This window comes from Rutidosis leptorrhynchoides, chromosome 4 (genome assembly GCF_046630445.1).
Source record: "Rutidosis leptorrhynchoides isolate AG116_Rl617_1_P2 chromosome 4, CSIRO_AGI_Rlap_v1, whole genome shotgun sequence".
Taxonomy (NCBI): domain Eukaryota; kingdom Viridiplantae; phylum Streptophyta; class Magnoliopsida; order Asterales; family Asteraceae; genus Rutidosis; species Rutidosis leptorrhynchoides.
This window is the reverse complement of record NC_092336.1, coordinates 552,453,968-552,459,464: the sequence shown is the minus strand read 5'-3', so window position 1 is coordinate 552,459,464 and position 5,497 is coordinate 552,453,968.

Genomic DNA, 5,497 nt, shown 5'->3' with positions numbered 1-5,497 from the left:
TGGGATGAGAATACATGCAGGTTTTATAAATGATTTACAAAATAGACACAAGTACGTGAAACTACATTCTATGGTTGAATTATCGAAATCGAATATGCCCTTTTTTATTAAGTCTGGTAATCTAAGAATTAGGGAACAGACACCCTAATTGACGCGAATCCTAAAGATAGATCTATCGGGCCCAACAAGCCCCATCCAAAGTACCGGATGCTTTAGTACTTCGAAATTTATATCATATCCGAAGGGTGTCCCGGAATGATAGGGATATTCTTATATATGCATTTTGTTAATGTCGGTTACCAGGTGTTCACCATATGAATGATTTTTATCTCTATGTATGGGATGTGTATTGAAATATGAAATCTTGTGGTCTATTATTATGATTTGATATATATATAGGTTAAACCTATAACTCACCAACATTTTTGTTGACGTTTTAAGCATGTTTATTCTCAGGTGATTATTAAGAGCTTCCGCTGTCGCATACTTAAATAAGGACGAGATTTGGAGTCCATGCTTGTATGATATTATGTAAAAACTGCATTCAAGAAACTTATTTTGTTGAAATATATTTGTATTGTAAACCATTATGTAATGGTCGTGTGTAAACAGGATATTTTAGATTATCATTATTTGATAATCTACGTAAAGCTTTTTAAACCTTTATTGATGAAATAAAGGTTATGGTTTGTTTTAAAATGAATGCAGTCTTTGAAAAACGTCTCATATAGAGGTCAAAACCTCGCAACGAAATCAATTAATATGGAACGTTTTTAATCAATAAGAACGGGACATTTCAGTTGGTATCCGAGCGTTGGTCTTAGAGAACCAGAATTTTACATTAGTGTGTCTTATCGAGTTTGTTAGGATGCATTAGTGAGTCTGGACTTCGACCGTGTTTAGTTGAAAAATGATTGCTTAACAAATTTTGTTGGAAACTATATATTTTTAACATGTGAATATTATGTGATATATTAATCTCTTAACGCGTTTGATATTATGTGATAGATGTCTACCTCTAGAACAAGTCCCATTGACTCACCTAATAATAATGAAGAGTCAAATGTAAATTAGAATGATTCGTGGACTGATTCACAAGTTCCCGAAGAGGAACCGGAAGAAGAGTCGGAACCGGAAGAAGAATCGGAACCGGAAGAAGAATCGGAACCGGATGAAGAAATAGAACCGGTGGGGGAAATAATAAAACGGTTAAGTAAAAGAAAATCCTCAACCAACCGACCAAGGTTAATTATGGTCAATGGTGTTTCCGCCAAGGAAGCAAAATATTGGGAGGATTACCAATTCTCCGATGAATCGGATTCCGACGAGAATTTCGATGATGTTATAGAAATTCCCCAACTGAATTTAAAAAGGCAAAAGAAAATAATAAGGGAAAGGGCATAAAAATAGAGAAATCTAATTCCAACCCCGATGAACTTTATATGTATCGTCAACCCCCGAAGTCCTTAAGTTGTAACAATGACCCGGGAACCTCTAAACCACCAGGTTTTTCTAAACCAATGTGGAAAATTACGGCTCGTATTAGGGGAACATCATATATCCCTAGAAACCTGGCAAAACGAACCAAAACCGAAGAAGAAGAAACGAGCAAGTCGGAATAAGATAGTTGTATTCGTGTGGTGTAATATATGTAATATAGTGTGCTTATGCTTTATGATATATGTAAAAATTGCTTGTATTAATAAGTATTTTTTTATGAATCTAACTCTTGTCTATTTTACAGTATAAAAACACAAAATGGATAGACAATCCAATATTTTAAGAGACCTACCCGGAGACATGATTGATGAAATCTTGTCTAGAGTCGGTCAGAATTCCTCGGCACAACTATTTAAGGCGAGATCAGTTTGTAAGACATTCGAAGAACGTTCCAAGAATGTCTTGGTTTATAAGAGACTTTCGTTTGAAAGATGGGGAATATCACATTGGGAAACCCATAAGTTACGATGTGTTTACTTTGACACATATATTGCGGGGAACCCAAATGCTATTTTACGCAACGGGTTAAGAAATTATTTTGACTCAATATATCCGAATATTGGACTTCGTGATTTAGAAAAAGCGGCTAACATGCAACATAAAGAAGCATGTTATGCTTACGGATTAGTAATGTTCGCTTCTCACCAAAGTGAGAACAAGAACATCCGGCTACAACTATTAAACAAAACATTTCCACAAATGACGGAGTCGGTAATTGGGGTAAGAAATGAGGTTTTTAGATTGTTACGGGACTGTTGGACATTACGTAACCCTCGTCCCTTTGACGACGTTACAACACGCTGTCTTATCAACGGCCATAACGGTTATGTTCCACAAGACCAAGGATGGGAAGTAATCCTAGTAAAACCAGAATGCATGACTTGTTTCTGGACGTATGAATTACGTGTCTTTATTGCCTTTGCTGAACGACTTGTGTACTAGCTAGAATTATCTTCACAACTATCTTGTATCAAAGTTATTGTGTGCTATATTTCATGCTTTATGAAAAATAAGCGGTATTGTAAGTTTGTAAAATATTGTATAAAAGTTTGAACGCGAAATATTATTATAATCAGTTTTTCATATAGAGTTGTAGTAGTTGAATTGTATATTAGCTACTAAGTATGAACTTAACGGGTAGGTACTACCCGAATTTAAACTTATAAAACGCTAATATGAAGAAAAAGCTTTTATAAATGAGTTCATATTATGCTACGAAATACTATTAACTACTCTTAATATTCTGTATGATTAACTTGTTCCATTTGACTATTTTGAAGGAAATGGCACCGACTACTCGACACACCGTGAATATGAATGAAGAGGAATTCCGTACTTTTCTAGCTTCAAACATAGCCGCAGTACAGGCTGCGCTACATACCAACAATAACCTTGGATCTAGCAGTACAGGAAATCGTGTAGGATGCACCTACAAAGAATTCACTGCCTGCAAACCTTTGGAATTTGATGGAACCGAAGGACCGATTGGATTGAAACGATGGACCGAGAAGGTCGAATCGGTGTTTGCCATAAGTAAGTGTACTGAAGAGGACAAAGTGAAGTACGCTACGCATACCTTCACAGGTTCTGCGTTAACATGGTGGAATACCTATCTAGAGCAAGTGGGACAAGACGATGCGTACGCACTACCGTGGTCAGCATTCAAGCACTTGATGAACGAGAAGTACCATCCCAGAACCGAGGTCAATAAGCTCAAGACAGAACTTAGAGGGTTACGAACCCAAGGATTTGATATTACCACGTACGAAAGACGATTCACAGAATTGTGCCTATTGTGTCCGGGAGCATTCGAAGATGAGGAAGAGAAGATCGACGCGTTTGTGAAAGGATTACCGGAAAGAATCCAAGAAGATATAAGTTCACACGAGCCCGCCTCCATACAACAGGCATGTAGAATGGCTCACAAACTAGTGAACCAGATTAAAGAAAGAATTAAAGAACAGACTGCTGAAGAGGCCAATGTGAAGCAAGTCAAAAGAAAGTGGGAGGAAAACGGTGATAAGAATCACCAATACAACAACAATAGCAATTACAACAATAATCGCAACAATTATCCCAACAATCGCAACATCAATCGCAACTACAACAAACGGCCCAACAACAACAACAACAACAACAACAACAACAACAGCAACTACAACAATCATCCCAACAACAATAATAACCGCAACAACAACAACAATCAGAAGCAGCTATGCCAAAGGTGTGAAAAGAATCACTCGGGGTTCTGCACCAAATTTTGCAACAAGTGTAAAAGAAATGGTCATAGCGCGGCAAAGTGTGAGGTCTACGGACCAGGGGTTAATAGAACGAAAGGAACAAATGGTGTCGGAACGAGTAATGGCGGAGCAAGTAGTGTCGGAGCAAGTTATGCCAATGTAGTTTGTTATAAATGTGGAAAACCGGGCCACATTATTAGAAATTGCCCGAACCAGGAGAACACGAATGGACAAGGCCGCGGAAGAGTTTTCAATATTAATGCGGCAGAGGCACAAGAAGACCCGGAACTTGTTACGGGTACGTTTCTTATTGACAATAAATCTGCTTACATTTTATTTGATTCTGGTGCGGATAGAAGCTATATGAGTAGAGATTTTTGTGCTAAATTAAGTTGTCCATTGACGCCTTTGGATAGTAAATTTTTACTCGAATTAGCAAATGGTAAATTAATTTCAGCAGATAATATATGTCGGAATCGAGAAATTAAACTGGTTAGTGAAACATTTAAGATTGACTTGATACCAGTAGAGTTAGGGAGTTTTGATGTGATAATCGGTATGGACTGGTTGAAAGAAGTGAAAGCAGAGATCGTTTGTTACAAAAATGCAATTCGCATTATACGAGAAAAAGGAAAACCCTTAATGGTGTACGGAGAAAAGGGCAACATGAAGCTACATCTTATTAGTAATTTGAAGGCACAAAAACTAATAAGAAAAGGTTGCTATGCTGTTCTAGCACACGTCGAGAAAGTACAAACTGAAGAAAAGAGCATCAATGATGTTCCCGTCGCAAAAGAATTTCCCGATGTATTTCCGAAAGAATTACCGGGACTACCCCCACATCGATCCATTGAATTTCAAATAGATCTTGTACCAGGAGCTGCACCAATAGCTCGTGCTCCTTACAGACTCGCATCCAGCGAGATGAAAGAACTGCAAAGCCAATTACAAGAACTTTTAGAGCGTGGTTTCATTCGACCAAGCACATCACCGTGGGGAGCTCCTGTTTTGTTTGTCAAGAAGAAAGATGGTACATTCAGGTTGTGTATCGACTACCGAGAGTTGAACAAACTTACCATCAAGAACCGCTACCCACTACCGAGAATCGACGACTTATTTGATCAACTACAAGGCTCGTCTGTTTATTCAAAGATTGACTTACGTTCCGGGTATCATCAAATGCGGGTGAAAGAAGATGATATTCCAAAGACTGCTTTCAGAACACGTTACGGTCATTATGAGTTTATGGTCATGCCGTTTGGTTTAACTAATGCACCAGCTGTGTTCATGGACCTTATGAACCGAGTGTGTGGACCATACCTTGACAAGTTTGTCATTGTTTTCATTGATGACATACTTATTTACTCAAAGAATGACCAAGAACACGGTGAACATTTGAGAAAGGTGTTAGAAGTATTGAGGAAGGAAGAATTGTACGCTAAGTTTTCAAAGTGTGCATTTTGGTTGGAAGAAGTTCAATTCCTCGGTCACATAGTGAACAAAGAAGGTATTAAGGTGGATCCGGCAAAGATAGAAACTGTTGAAAAGTGGGAAACCCCGAAAACTCCGAAACACATACGCCAGTTTTTAGGACTAGCTGGTTACTACAGAAGGTTCATCCAAGACTTTTCCAGAATAGCAAAACCCTTGACTGCATTAACGCATAAAGGGAAGAAATTTGAATGGAATGATGAACAAGAGAAAGCGTTTCAGTTATTGAAGAAAAAGCTAACTACGGCACCTATATTGTCATTGCC